The sequence below is a fragment of the Pinus tabuliformis genome, chromosome Q, assembly GCF_031772625.1.
Source record: "Pinus tabuliformis cultivar Carrire ecotype Pingquan chromosome Q, CPIR1, whole genome shotgun sequence".
In the NCBI taxonomy this organism is placed as follows: Eukaryota; Viridiplantae; Streptophyta; class Pinopsida; order Pinales; family Pinaceae; genus Pinus; species Pinus tabuliformis.
Window position 1 is genome coordinate 1,213,786,217 of NC_142296.1, and position 16,647 is coordinate 1,213,802,863.

Here is a 16,647-nt window from a genome sequence, read left to right on the forward strand (position 1 = left end):
TCCATACGGGATTTTAAGTAGCTTGCAAGTAGAGCTAGGGGCAAAAACAATAGATATTGAAGTTGAGGTCGTTGATGGACTCCTTGATTACAATATTTTACTAGGAAGGCCTTGGGTTTATGCTATCTCTGCAGTTGTGTCCACATACTTTCGAACGATTGCATTTCCCTTCAAAGGTGGAATCATAGTCATCGACCAACTAGCCTTTTTTGCTAATAGTTCACAAGCCACTGGAAGCATTCCATTGATACATGGAAATTCATAATCACTTCAAAATGTTGGAGTAGGTCTCCTAAAATATCCTTCCTTGATGGGTATTTTTTCCCTACCATCACCATCTGGTTTCATGGAATTGGCAATAGTGGAAACTTGCAACATGATCTCTTCTACATCATCTGAGTTTAAGAAGAGTTCTAACTATTTTGAGAGTGATGATCATTGCAAGGTGTTGCTGCGAATCCCCATCGAATATTTGTAGCAATCAATTTATTGGGCTTGTGCGGCAAACCCGAATCCGCACTCAATGGGTATTTAGGTAGATAGATCTTTAGAATATGGCACCTCTTCTAATCCTTGGTCTTGTACACATTCTACAGAGGAAGGAATCATCCAATCAATGATGATAGGAGAGACGCCATGGGAAGATTATCATCATCATTCCCACCTTCGAGATGACAGTGAAGATTATTCAAAAGAAATCCATCACCATTCAATCGTTGATTTTTTATTGAATTCTGTAAATACAGTCGATTCTGAGTGAAATTTGTCTAACATTGAAGAAACTATCTCCATAAATGTTTTGACCAAGCCCAATTTATAGAAAATATTCACGTCAGCAAATCTTGTTCTCCATCATAGCTAGAAAATTATTGTGCTCTTTTTCACAAAGTCAGAGATGTCTTTGCATGGTCTTATGAGGAAATGCTAGGCATTGACTCAAGCATCGTTAAGCATGTGATCAAAATGTATCCTGATGTCAAACCAGTACATCAACGACTTCGACCTGTTCATCCAAAGAAAGCCACTACCATTAAAACAAAGGTTGAAAACCTTTTGCGTGTTGGCTTCATTTAACCTATACCTTTCATTGATTGGGTATTGAATATTGTTCCTATGATGAAAAAACAAGGAACGATAAGAGTGTACATCGATTATAGGGATGTAAATCAAGCATGTTTGAAGGACAACTATCCTACACCCTTTATCGACCAGATTGTTGACGAATGTGCCAGATGCAAAATATTTTCATTCATGGATGGATTTTTCGGATACAATCAAATCAATATCCACCCACAAGACCAATCAAAAACTGCATTTATATGTCTGTGGGGCACATTCAAATATCGTAAATTACCTTTCGGATTGAATAACACATGGGAAACTTTTTAGAGGGCAATGAATTATGCCTTCCATGACATCAAACACATAGTTGAACCATATCTTGATGATCTTCCTGCTCATTCACGAAAACAGACTGATTTCGCAACATTTGAGAGCCATATTTTTGCGTTACCGACACTACAAGATAAGACTCAATCTGCACAAATGTGTGTTTTCTGTCGGCTCTGGTTGACTGCTTGGCTTTGTAGTTTATAAGGATGGAATTTGACTCGATCCAATAAAGTTTCAGGCAATTCTTGACATGCCTCCACCTTCAATTTTGCTACAAATCCAAAGACTTCAAGGGAAGGCAAACTTTCTGAGGAGGTTCATTCCAAATTATGCTGAGCTCACTAAAGGTTATACACATCTTTTGAAGAAAGGGGTACCCTTCCATTGGGATTAGGTTGCACAAGCTTCCTTTGATGCTCTATAAGATTCCCTGATAAAAGCATCATTAATGTATGCCCCCAACTATCAAAAAGACTTTTACCTGTATCTCATTGTTGCAGATACAACCATTGGTATGGTTCTAGTGCAAGAAAATGACGGAATTTAACATCCTATATATTATTTAAGTCACAATTTTAATTATATAGAAAGCAAGTAATCTTACATTGAAAAGTTGGCTTTAGCAGCCATCCAAGCTGTACAGAGATTTCGACATTATATTCTCCTTCGCAAAACTACCATTGTATCAGATTGCAACCCTATGACATACATCTTGTCATGTCAATTGTTGGGGGGCAGATATTCCAAATGGATACTCATCTTGTAGGAGCTTTATTTGGAGTTCATCAAATCAAAATTAAAGAAATCTCTCGTCTTTGTAGAGTTACTTTGCGACCTTCCCTCATCCTCCAGCGATTTAACATCAGAAGCATCAATTGTGGATGAGTCTCTGTTTCTGATATCATCAAGTGATCCGTGGTATGGAGATATACTGGCCTATCTTCAAACCCAAGCCTTTAGGCCTAATACATATCGCTTTGAATAGAGATGTATTCTATACCAAGCCAAAGATTATCTGATCATTGGTAATACACTTTATTGTCGTGGTGTCAATACGATTTTACAAAGGTGCCTTACGCATGAGGAGGCCGTAAAAGCTTTGAATGAATGTTATTCAGGTGCTTGTGGGGGGAATTTATCTGGTTATGCACAAAAAATCTTACGAGCTAGTTACTTTTGGCCCACCATATTCAAAGATTGCATACTTGCAGTTAGAAAGTACCATGATTGTCAGATTTTGGATCGTAAAACCATATTACCACCTGCATCACTGCATCTAGTCATTGCTGTTGGCCCATTAACGAAATGGGGCATCGATTTCATGACGTGTAACCCCACCTCGGCTGGGGGCATGGGTATATTATAGTCACTATTGACTGCTTTACAAAATGGGTCGAGGCAATGCCTACATTGAACAACAATGGCAAAATGACTGCTCTCTTTTTTTTCAATCATGTAGTTTCTATACTTGGTGTGCCACAGGCTATAGTCACAGATCATGGGTCGCATTTTCGCAATCACATGATGATCGAGTTAACTACCATATTAGGACTGTCCCATGATAGTTCTACTCCGTATTATCTGCAGGCTAATGGACAAGTTGAGGCAAGCAAAAATGTCCTTAAGTGCATGGTGCAAAGAATGATTGGAGTCCATAAGCAGAATTGGCATTTAATCCTGTACTCATCTCTTTGGGCATACCTAACCTCGGTGAGAAATTTGATTGGATTTAAACCCTTTCAGTTGGTGTATGGTCTAGAAGTAGTCTTACCAATTCAGTGTGAAATCTCATCCCTCAAGCTCGCAATCGACCTACTGCCCGATACTTCTGAAGAAGAAGCTCGTTTCTTGGAATTAATCCATCTGGACGAAACTCGTCATGATGCCACATTGGCTAATGAAGCACATAATAAATGCATCAAGGCACAATATGACAAAAATGTTAAGCCTTTTGTCTTCTCAGAAGGTGACCTGGTCTTGCTTTACGATCAGGATTCTGACAAATTAGGAGTAGGGAAATTTGAACCATTATGGATGGGCCCTTATATCGTTAAACGTGTGTTGACAAAAGGAGCCTATGAGTTAGTCGATTATGATGGGATTCCACTGTCACAGCCCCAAAACAGGTTGTATCTCAAACGTTACTTTGCTTGATTAAGTGTAGTAAAATTCACGGTACATATGCTTTCATTGCATTTTTTGTGTGTTTTCTTTTAGAGTTGTCATTTTAGTTAGGTAATCCACTTCACATTTGTTGCAGATGTCAAACTTTTTGGAACCATTTGTTGGGTATGCCAATGGAGCTAGTCGTAGCACGTAGAACCTATCTTCTGTAGCCTGGGCCATCTTCACTCCAAGCAGTGAGTTAGTCAGTTTCAGAGGGATATGTATTGGTCGATCGAAAAAAAACATCACTGAGTATAGCACGTTGACTGAGCTCCTCTTTGATGCCATTTCACATGGCATACGCCGAATCATTGCCAGGCTAGATTCACAACTTGACATTCTACAACTTACTGGCATTTATTCTGTTCAGAACCAAACTATTCATCGCATGTTCCTAAGAGTTAGGATTTTGGAAAGACATTTCAATTTCATTCAATATCAACACATTTCCAGAAACTTAAGCACATTGACTGATTCATTAGCAAACTATGTGTTAAATAGACATTTGCAGCATATGTAAAGAAAGCATTTCACATCAACATTTGCATTAGGATTTTATAATTTAGCCAAAATAAAGCTCCGAAAGTCAAAATAGATAGTTGTTTATAAGTTTTCACAAAATGTTTTGTGTCCAAGACAAAATTGGTCATCTGACCCGAAAACTCAAAATGAATGCAGAAAACATCCTAGTCTAGTGATGCTGGTGATAACAGGTCAACACTTGTGCTATCATGCGTAGGAGCCTATTCTAGCGACTTGGTACACAAGTAGTATGGCACTGTAGCCTCATAGGTAGCTCATCAGCCCAGACATCTGGAATGCCAAGAGTAAGTTCCTCTATCTGATCTTGCAGCTGTGCAAGGGTCTCCACTATGTCCAAGTCCCTAAGGATTTCTCTCCCTACAGCTTCACCCGTTGGAGTATCTTCCTCCCATGGGCGTGTCATTGGTTGAACTGGTTCGATATCTGCACACATATATGAGTTTATATAGTCTTGATAAACAATCAAAAAATACAAAAAAAATAGAAAACTAGAAGAAAGGATGTGGTAATGCCAAATCCAGATCGCCTTGGAAATCCATCCCTACATATGGGTACTCTGCGAACACCATCTCCTAGCAGTCGAACCACTCAGAAAAGGTAGACGAGAACGAGGCCTGTGACTGGCTAGTATGCCTAGCCATAAGGTCAACCCACCACTGCATCCATGGTTCTCTCGGTCCTGGCACTCCCAGTGAAATGTTTTGAGGTTGCATAAGTGGGATTATTTCCAAAGCAAAGGTAGTCAAAATGGATCCATAACCAAAGTTCTTGGTTCTTTCAATCTTTACTTTGGACAGTTGATTTTTCATGATAGGAAGTACCGCCTCACACTAGTTGAATACCTTCATTTCCAAGCATTCCAAGGCATACTGCATGTAGGATTTGTTCGCTAAGTGTAAGGCTGTGCTACCGGCCAATCTAGCAAGGGTAAAAATAATGGTCCTCAAAGGCTGATCAGTAACATCTCAGATATTAATATCGCCATCTCTGCTGGGTTGGGATCCATCTCTGCAGAACTGACGAATGTAATCTTTCAATGGTTCACCCCCACAAGTGAATCCTGATAGTGAAAGAGGGGCGCCATGTCTCGAAAAACCCATCAAAAAATAAATATCCTCGATCGTGAAAGGAATGGATCTACCCCTGATTTGGAATACCTGGTCAATCATATCCCAAGCATGAAGAAGATACTGCAACAAACTTATCTATTGTCTCATGCTAGATAAGCGGAAGAACTTCAGTAAACCATAGTTCCTTAATGTATCCACTGTGCCCTGGTCATGTAAAGCAATCATATCCTCTTCTTCATGTTCTCGTTCTCACCATGAAGCGACCATCTTGTTCCAACAAATATCTAAAATACAAACATCAGGTGAGTTAGGATCCTTTTTTGGCAAAAAACAGTTCAAAAGTTGATGAAAAAACACTGTACAAACTTGCCCTTCTGTGCCCAGCTCACCTAGCCTTTGAGCAAGGTGAGATGCATACTATGTTGCCTATTGACAATTCACTATGCATTGCACTTTTTGATATAGGCAAAGTGCGATGATTGGAGAAATTTTTTTTGAAACCCTAGAGGCCCAGAAAGATGGGGAAGCTTGCCCAGAATTGAAAAAATATGGAATGAAATTGAAGAGCACAAGTATAGCTCCTACCAGGTCCTGACAGTGCGGGGAAATGGTTCACAGAATCTCTCACAATCGACTGGTGAAATTTGGGGGGGGGGGACTGCTTCAGAACTCCAAAATCCAAAATTTGAAATGAAATGTTAAAACTACTTTTATGTTTACTTTTCCATGTAATTCAAGTAAATGTTAGTTTTAGTTCATTTTTCATCCATAAATATGTATTTTTAATCAATTTGATGCAGTTTTGAGTAGGTTGAAAAACTGTCGATAGAATCTGATGTGCTAAACGGTGAATTGAGCATCTTTGACCACCAAGCAAAATTTTTGTCTTCTTTTCAAGCTTTGATTCAAAAATAAAAAGAAAAACTATAGAGTCCTCTTTAAACCCTTTTCAGATTGTGTAAACATGAAAATATTGTCGAACGCTTGTCTTTTCTGGCTCGTTAAAGTGTTGGAAGCGTCATCCCTCTTGTATTATTTTATCCTTTTTTGGACCTGAGGGATTACTTTACGAAAAAGAAAATTATAGAGTTTTCTTGTCGTCTATCTTCAAACTTTCTAAACATGAAAAGGACTGAGTTATCCTTGTCGTTAAGCTCATTAAAATAATAGTGAAAAACTTGTCCATCTAGACAAGACCGAGTTTCATTGTCGCTAGACTTGTTAAAACATCAAATAGCGACGGGTTTGCCTAAAGGGCGAATTATAGAACAAGAATATGTTATCCTCCTCAAGCTTGAAAAAAATAAAAAGGTACTGGTCAACAATGACTGGGGAAAAAGGGGAAAAATCTTGAAGAGTTTATGGTAGCAAGTCGCTCTTGAACATGACACTTTCACTTCATCTCCATGATTGATTTGGGTTGGGTTATTCTGTTTCTCGGTCATCATACCATTGGTCCTTCATACCGTCCATGTTTTGGGGTTAATGCTACCAATTCATCTTAGTGTTGCCGACATGTTCAAGAGAAGTCATCCAGTTGAGAAATCATCTAGTTGAGAAGTCATCCAGTCAATGTCTCATACACTGCAATACCTCCAACCTTCATTTTTCATGACGCCATTCCTGAACCTTGTGTCATCAGTTCATTTTCACCTCCAGAAATCATTTGCTTCATTTCCTGTCATAGATGTGGGATACGTCAAGGCCCTCCTACGATGAGTTGCTTCTTATCGGCATCAGCTCATTATCCAAGAAGTTGATTTAGAAACACCCTTCTAGTGCTTTGAATCTTGCATACATCAATGGCAAGTTTCTCCCTTCCGGTGATAGTTTGACATCAATAACCTTCGACCGAAAGATTTTGCGTGGTGTTAGACACCGGATCATGTATTCATACCACGTGAAATGGATAGTAGTATCTTGAGGATCATTATCACAATCAGTGATCCCTCTCGTGTCTGTTAACAACTCACATCATTGGCTGGTAATCAGGCGATGTCTTTCCATGTTCGACCTCAGAACATCTCTTCACATGGTTTGATTTGTACATTGAGCGATGATTGAATGAGTTTGAAGACCCCGGATCTAGTTTCATCTATCCAGGCTATGATATATTATGGGATACAAATATATCAAGTGTACAAAGGCTCTACACAGATGGTCATGCTAATCATGGATTATGACTCTATATTTGTAGAATCACAAGTTTGTATTTGCAGACGACTATCTGATCTATGTACATGAAATGAAAATTTATAAAGTTGAGCATGGGAATGCCTCCCTCTGCTAGTTCATGAAAAAACATATTATTATGATGTATTGTATTGTAATTTATGTAGTTCACCTTCCAGTTTGAAACTTTTGATCCTCATGATAAAGCATTTCACCTGACATGAACATTTACGACCTCATGCTTTAGGGGGCAACTGTTATAGACATATTAGGGCATATCAACCCCAAACTCATATGTTGATGATATTAGAGCTCATCAACCACTAAAAGAGTTATTTTATACCTTAAAGAAACTTAGTCATTTGAATGCCTCATTCCCCAAAAGTTTCATCTCAGAAATCATCTAGAAAGTGCCTAAAACTGAACCATATCTAAAGGCCTTGTGTTAGGGTGAGATGCATCTCACCTACTACAGTGTCAAAATAAGATGCATCATAGTTTGGCCCTTTATTAAGTGCGATGGGAGAGGTTAGACATATTTCAGGGACAGTTTGTTTGTTGGTTGCTCATGGAATCTTCTAGAAACTTCTCCTGTGCCACTTGCCTCTTTGAATTCACCCAAGGATGACTAAGGGAAATAGGAAACCATCCCCAATTCCCCTCTCTTGTAGAACTAATTTCAAAAAATGGAATGGAATTCATCATCCCCAATGATGACTCACCATCTTGCAATTATCTATTAAAGGATCTCCCATCTAAGAGATGAGGAGGCTGAATTATTCTGAGTTGTAAGGAAGTGCTGCTAGTTTTAGTATTGAGGAGAGAGCATTGCATTACTATTGGTCTGTTCTTGCTAATTCATAAGGTGAAGAAGGATTGAAGCTGGGAGTATGGTGCTAGATCAGACAACTGGGTTGTAATTCTCCTTATTATCAATAAAGTTCTTCGAGATTTTTCCCAATTGATTGTGTTAACTGTAAATGCTTTCATATGTTCATTATATCTCTAATTCTATAATGTTTATGTTGTGATAGATCACAATGCTTTGACAGTTATTTTTTGTTGTAGTTGTGCAGGTACTCTCCAAGTGTGTTAAGTATGGGGATGAGTTACGGGATCAGCCAAAGGAGAGGGAGATCAAGCGAGGATCAAGAAAAAGTTATAGGTTGGTCCTCTACAATCTTTCTCTTATCTATCACTCATAGGAAAGATCATTGAATTGCTTTAAACTATTGTTTCTAGGCTAGCTACAAAACCTAGAGGGTTAGATGTTCAACAAGACACTAATTTTCCCAGAAACACTCCCTAGGCCCTAGCATTTGTTGCTGGTAAGAGAATATTTTAGTCAAATAAGCATGTTTGAAGTTAATAAACTTTGTGTTTAGATAACTAAAACATTCCTCTATTTCTACGTGGAGATTATGGCAAGCCATTTACAAATCATAAATGTGTGGTCGTTCAATAGTTGATAAAAACCCCACTGCATTATGTGTATGGCATGCCCATTTGAATCTAATGTTGCTAACATTTTTCAATTCAAGTGGTGCTTCTAGGATATAACTTTAATGTTGTTTTTCTAGCTGAATTAAAAATTTACGTGATACATCAAAATTTCTAAAGCTTTCACTAAACAACTGCAACTTCAAAATTGCACATGGAACCTTAAATGCAAGGAAAAATTTATCAATATAATTCCTAAAACATTAACAATATGGTAAATTGACAAACAAATGATCCCATGTGAAAATATCTACATTTCATATCTCTTACATGGACCTACATAATGCATATTCATTCCTCGACACCATACATAAGGAATTCAACCCTTGGTTTAAAATGTTGTCACTAGAGAGATTTTACAATTCTTGAGATGGATTACCTCAACTATGATAAGTAGTAGCAACCAATGAAGAGATGCAGTAATGAATTGAGGCCATTGTTGAAGGAAAAGATGCATACAAGTTTGGTTTTGCATCAAGCAATAAATAGGGAAAGGCACTTCATATCTAACACAAATGGAAACAATGCCAAAAAAATAGTTGGATGATGAACTATATTTGTATATCCTATATAGTATTCACCATCAAGAAGATAAGAAAGAAAAATTTTAGTTTTTCAATATTTTATTACAGCAAGTTCCTCTGCACTGAAGATGTCAATCATCAATGTAAATCTCTATCATTATTGTGCCAATATTCTTTATCAGCTTAGCTAAATCCATCATGTGTCTATCTAAAAATGAAAAAATATTTGTAAGTTGGATATTTATTACATAAATGTATCTATTTTTTGAGGAAAATCATTAATGACAATAAACATGGTAGTACAGTAATCCATCATGGAAGTTTAGAGACACAAGTGGTACTTGAACTAAGAGGGATTTTCTGGAGGTGAGAGAAAATATCACGATCATCAGAAAAAATAGTGATCCAAACAAAACAAAAATCTCAAGGGAATAATATTGAACCAAAATCAAGGCCATATGGTCAAGGCATACACATAGATGTAAGACAATGATGGAAAAGGAATATAAAATATTTGATGATAAATTTTGATCCTTACATCTCGAACGCACACACCATTCACCATATCTAACTTATTTATAGAACCCCTACTTGTTAGGTAGTTTAACCACTTAAACTCTAACATAAATATTGATATTGTATTGCATTGTCACAAATTCACCATATAATTTGACCTAAACATCAGTGGATCCTAAGTTTAATGTTCAAGACTGCTATGGCTTTAACAAGAACCAATGTGATCAACCCAAAGAATCCACAATAAACTCAATGATCCCCAAGCATAAGTAGCCTCCTTTCATATTTCAACGAGAAGAAGATTGGATCAAATCATTCTCAGCAAACAACTCATGGTCGAGAGAATACCTCCCATTTCCTCCACCTCTCCCACTTTCTCTAGTGGACCTTGGGACATAAATGTCAATGTCCTCTTTGAGATTTTTTAGCACCAAATTTATTGCTAATGCATTTCTCCTTTCATTATTTTTTCCTCTTCCTTCCAATAGATTGGGCGCTTCCTACCTGTTATGGAAAATCCTACCCTTATATAATTTCTTCACCTATTCCACTATGGCTGGGTTAAATAGGATTTTTATTCTTTTGGCTCTTTATTTTAAACTCCTCTCCTCCAAGATTTCTTCACCATATCTAATCTACATCATTCTCCCGTGGTTTTCCATAAGCAATAAATTGTTCACCTTGTATAATGAATAGAAGAGAAACTAAGTAGGGACATGCATATGTATATTTTACAAGAGTAGTGAGAAAATTGTGGATGAGTTATATGTGACTTATAGTTTTTCTAGAGAAGTCTATAATGAGGTTACTCAAGTGACAAGTGGGAAAATATAAATGGGAAAAGATGACTTTGGTTGATTGGCTTTATGACTGGTTATATGATAAGATAATAGCAACATATAAGGCTCTTACCTTCTTGTTTGATTATGGGATTTGGGGGACCTAAAATCAGATGACATTTCAGGATTTGGTTATCACATCTACAGAGGTAGCACACAAGGTTAGAATGGATTGAGTTGATAATGAAGTACTTCTCAAATATATTTCTTGTAGAATCTTATTAATGCCATGTATTGACCATGAAATATCTTGAGGCTTCTTCAATGGAGAAAGTCAAGGAAACCATGGTATATGTGGAGTAGGGGTTGTTTTGACTTTATGAACTACCTTAAGCTAAAGTATGCTACTGGCCAAGGTTCAAACAATCGACTTGAATTTTGTACCCCTTGGATTTTGTTGAAAATTGCAGAGGAAAGAGGACTGGAAAAAAATTTAGGTCTATGGAGATGGAACATTGGTAATTTCAGTCTACTCCCAATTATGAAGATTGTCCCAAAGATATAAGCCTCTTTTGAAATTACTTCATTTTCACATGTATACCATGAATTCAAGACACAAGCAAATAAGTTGTCTAAAGAAGCTTCTCTCTTGCAGGAAGATTGCTTAACTTAACTTGAATTCAAAGGAGGCACCCTTGTTTCAGCTACAAAAAGAAACTTACATTTAGCTGGTCTTTTGGTACCATATGGTGGTTTTTGGTAGAGGTTTTTCACATCCATTGTAAGAACTGTGAGTTTTAAATTCACAAGATAAGTAAGATGTTTGGTTGATGTTTTTTGATGGAATAGTTGTCTATAAGACATTACAATAAGACTGAAAATTGTGGATTTAGTCTTCTAACTAGTGTAGACAATGCAGAGAACAAGAGAGGTCTGAGTGCGTACAAGATTGAACAATGTATATTCTAATTTCATTCTCAGAAATATCAAATATAAGGATTTTTTTCCTTAAAAAAAATAATAGTTTGGATCTCCAAAAGGAAAAGAAATGCGTAGGTGTTAGAAGGTAGGAGAAAGGCTTTATAAACTATCATTAATATTAATCTAAAGGTACCATGCAACATTGGACATAAAAATCCATTTTTATTGCCAAAAACTGATTACACCCAAATTTGTGGTACCACAGAGGAATCAAATCAACGTAAATGTCAAAAGAAAATGATTCAAAGTTAAAGAACTTACTAGACATAAGTTATTTCTCCTTGAGGTACTAATGTATGTATGTTATGAAAATTGGTCAGCCCAAGGGCACGAATGAAGCAGTGGAGTAGATGGAACCGCTGACATAGTAGATTTGCGTAATGGAAATCGATCTCGACACCTCCGAATTAATTTTCATCATGGAAATGGATCCATACACCTCCAATTATTCATTAATGACACTAATATATGGAATGTAGGTAAATATCCATGAGTAATTGATTGTAGCTGTGTCCTCCCCTATGTCATGGAAATAGTCAAAATTAATTATGTTTTGATTGAGTCTTACATTAAAAAATACCACTTGATATCACTCTGAAGTGTTATTACATAACTGTAATGCTAGGAGAGCTCCTAGCTCAGCTCAAAAAGTTTAATCTTTTGGCACATCAACCAACTCATACTCAACAAGTGAAAGATTATTGTCTTCCTTCACAACAAAATCTGCAGGCTCGGTTGCCTCAATCCTGCCCCACTTGTTAACAACAAGTCTCATTGAACCCCTAAACATATCAATCTTTGCATTACAAAAGATAATTGTAGTTCCTTGCTTCATGATATCAACTTGATCATTCCTCGCAGTGAAGAGAATTGTCCCAGTTTCATCTCCTACCAGGCACTATGTAATACTCATCTGAAAGATCAGAGCATCAGGTCAGCCTCTTTCAAGAGCAAGTTGTGCGCTCAAAACTTTCACAACCATATTGCGCCCAGATGACCCAGGTGGCAATTAGTTAACCTTTGTGAAAATAAGCTTCCTTATATATCCTACCAGGCACTCTACAATATGCATCTGATGGATCAAAGCATCAGGTCATCCTTTTTCAAGAACAAGTTGTGCACTAAGCACTTTCACAACCAAATTGTGCCCAGATGACCCAAATGTCAGTTGGTCAACCTTTGTGAAAACAAGCTTATTGAGATCTCCTACCAGGAACTTTGCAATATGCATCTGATGACCAGAGCATCAGGTTAGCCTTTTTCAAGAATAAGTTGTGCACTCAACACTTTCACAACAAGACTGTGCCTAGATGACCCTGGTGTTGAGAAATGGAAACAAGAGAGTCCAATTTAATTTGTCCTTGAATTAAACTAGAAATTAAGTTCGAATTATATTCTCATAGAAACGTAAAATACTTAAATTAAATTTATTAAACTTACTTAACTTAGGAAATTCGAGTTGGAAGACTTTTGTCGTCATGTGTATGTTCTCCCTATTGTAGGAGTCTAGTATGAGTTAATTGTGAGTTGTAAAATAGAAGACTGAGTTTCATGAGTTAGTTCAGTTAAATTAGTTGTCAAACTGATTGAGAGAACTAATAGTGAGTTAGCAGTCAGTGGTGTCACTAATGAAATCCACCAATGCTACTCTAGTTAACTGAATATTTACTGTTCAGAATCTAATGCATGTCGAATATGAGAAAGACCCAGTTGAGACTAGAGTGTACAGACATTGTACTATTTGTTTTAGATTTTTCTGAGTTGCACTGATAGTGCATGCATTCAGGAATTGACCCTTGAGGGATTGCACAATTTTTAGAGGGTTTATTTCCCTTTAAGTACAAGCTATCCTCCATAGGAATTACGCTTTGGAATAGAGACTTGGAGAGCTTGTGAAGAGGCTAAGATTTGTCCTTGAGCTTGCTTATGAGTTGAAGATTGAATTTGTTGAGTTCTGGGATTGTTATAGAGAGAACAATAATTGTAATTTCATCTTGATTTTTTGTATTAATACAAAAGAGATAGTGGGGTTTTGAGCTGTGGCTTTCCCTGGATATTTATTTTGTTATGTTCCCTTGATTCTCTTCGTATATTGATTATTGTTTGCATGATGTTCATGGGCTTCCAGTGTAAAGAGTAGGATTAGATTCTCGTCTCTTGCTTTAGCAAATTGCATTAGCTTATGAATCTATAGGATATCCCACATGGTATTAGAGCTGAGAATAGTATCTATAGGAGATTTTGAAGTTTTGAGTTTTTGGGTTACAGGTGAATGTTGAATTTTCAATACATACTTAAGGATAGGCAGATGGCATTCCATGGGTTGAGGATTGAGTATTCCTTGCAAGGAAGCTCGAATTTCATAGCCTAGAGGGACAGGATGGAGGTTGTGCTAGAGGATAATGGCTTGAAGAATTTTTTTGGACGAGCAATTCTAAACCAGCAGCTACTGATGGACAGAACTTGGCCATGTGGAAGAAGTATGTGGTGAAGGAAAGGCGGATAATCCTTGAGGGAGTTCGAGATCATATTGTCTCAAGTCTCCATGGAAAGGAAACCCCGCATGCTATGTGCAAAACATTAACATACATGTATCAGAATAACAATGATCAAAGGAAGTTGGCACTGAAGGATAAACTTCATAAAATAAAGATGGAGAAAGACGAGACGATTCCAAAGTACTTGACCAAGTTCACTCAATTTTAGGAGGAACTTGGAAGTGTTGGAATCATAGTTTCTGAGGAGGATAAGGTGATCATTTCTCTTCTTGGACTCCCAAAGAGTTGACATTATTATCAGGACTCTGTTAATGGTCAGGTGATGCTGCTAGATTGGGAATGACTATGGTTGGATTCGATGCATGATGATATCAGGAGGAAGACCAAGGATGACTCTGCATCAAAGACTGGTGATGATGAGAATTATGCCTTAGTGATTAAGGCGAGGAAGCAGAAAGGTAAAATTTCCCATTCCAAATTAGATTCTTATCTGGAGGTAAGAAGAAGGACATGGCAAAAGTTAAATTCTTTCATTGTCACAAGATGGGATACTTTGCTACAAATTTTCCATTGAAGAAGTCCAAGGCGAAGTCCTTAGGAGGAGTGGTTGGTGAGGCGTTGGCCTCCCAATTTGAATTGGACTTTTCCCTCATTGCATGCATGGTTTCTTCAATGATGGGAAGTGTTTGTTACATAGATAGTTAAGATTCATTCCACATGACTAGAGAAAAAGAGTTATCCAGTGAACTGGAGGAGAGATATCTCAAGATGCATACCGAGATGGTTGATGATGGTAAGTAGAGTGTTACTGGTGTGGGCACTGTTACTTTTCAGAGGCAACATGCAGCTCCAATCACCTTGAAGAATCTTATGCATGTTCCCAGACTAACGAAGAACTTGGTATTCATTGCCATGCTTGACAATAGAGGCTATGATGTGATATTTTCAAAAGGAAAGGCGTTCCTTCAACACATAGTCATGGGTCAAGTAAAGAAGATAGGGATTTGAGTTCAGAATATCTATAAGATAGAGGTAGAGGATTGTGCAACTTTGAGTTCAAAAGCAGAAAAGGTGTTGAGCCGAGATGTCGGCGAGTTTTTGCACAGGAAATTGGGCCACTTGCATCATGGGGATTTGAATACATTGCAGCAAATCTCTATTGGTCTTCCTAAAGGTACGCTTGAGAAAGTTGATACACGCAAGAGTTGTACTTTGGGAAAATACACCAAGTCTTCCTTTGGAGACAGAGACAGTCGAGAGAAGTCTATTCTAGAGAGAGTCCATTCAGATGTGTGTGGATGATTCTTGACAGCATTCACAGACAATCATAGTTATTATGTTATATTTGTTGATGAATATTCTCGTAAATGTTGGGTATTTTTATGCAGAAAAATGATCAAACTCTCATAAAGTTTTGTGAGTTCAAAGCATTGGTAGAGAAAGAGTCTAGCAAGAAGGTTAAATCTGTTGGGTCCCTATAATACTAGTGATTACCCCATTACTATTGTAGTTATACCCCTTATTTATATTGTTGTGCCCCTATTACCCCCATATTTTTATTTCTGTGCCCCATAGAATCCCTCTATTGTTATTTTTGTGGCTTTATATTATTATTGTTAGGTCGGCTGGATTATATTGCGACTCCTTAGACTCCTATATATAGAAAGGAGGTTTTGTCATTTGTAACATCCAAGAATTTTTCATTTATGTAATGTAAAGGAGGTTGCCCCCTCAAAGAGGCTGAATTCTAAGGCGTTGAACTTTCTTTTCTATCTTTTCTTGAGCTGGTTTCATAACATTTGGTATCAGAGCTTTGGATTCTAGGGTTTCGCTGCTCCAAACAGGTCATCGTGGCATTTTCGCTATAACTTTTGTTCTGTGACGTTTCAGAAGTCACAAAAAAAACACATTTGAGAAGAAATCGTGCTGAACGTTGGGTCCGAATTGCAGATCCTTTCGTTAGATATTTGTGGAGATATGATCTGAGGAAGTTGGTATTTTTTCAGACTCCTGAATTACATTCCGAACAGGTGACCGGGGGAAAATCGTCATAACTTTCTTTCTGAGCATCGGATTGAAATTTCGCAAGAAGGTATAGAAAGAGGACGGAATGTAGTTTTCTTTTATATATTTTTTAGAGTCAAAGCTTGAAACAATGACACGTGTCACTTCATACAAGTTCGCTCTACTGAACTAGTATACAATCAGGTCACTGCGGGAGATTGTGCATAACTCTTTCTTGGAGAATCCAATTTGGATAAAACTAGTGGCATTGGAAGGAGGACACAGAAGGATACTATAGGTTGCAATTTTAGAACTTAAAGATTGAAAAGTACAGAGTTACAGTCATTTCAAGGTCGAGCTCCTAAAATCAAGAAAAAGCAAGATGAGGAAGTTTGATGGCAAGGATCCGGTAAATTGGATACTTCAGATGGAGAAATATTTTGATCTACATGGTGTACAATTGTTACAAAAGGTATGTATTGCATCTTCATATTTAGAACCA

The 16,647-nt window shown here is 37.3% G+C and overlaps 1 pseudogene; it reads right to left on the reverse strand.

Moving 5' to 3' along the window:
* Window positions 1–12,295: 12,295 nt before the first annotated feature.
* LOC149224144 (uncharacterized protein At4g28440 pseudogene) lies at window positions 12,296–12,874 on the reverse strand (annotated as a pseudogene).
* Between the last annotated feature and the right edge of the window lie 3,773 nt (window positions 12,875–16,647).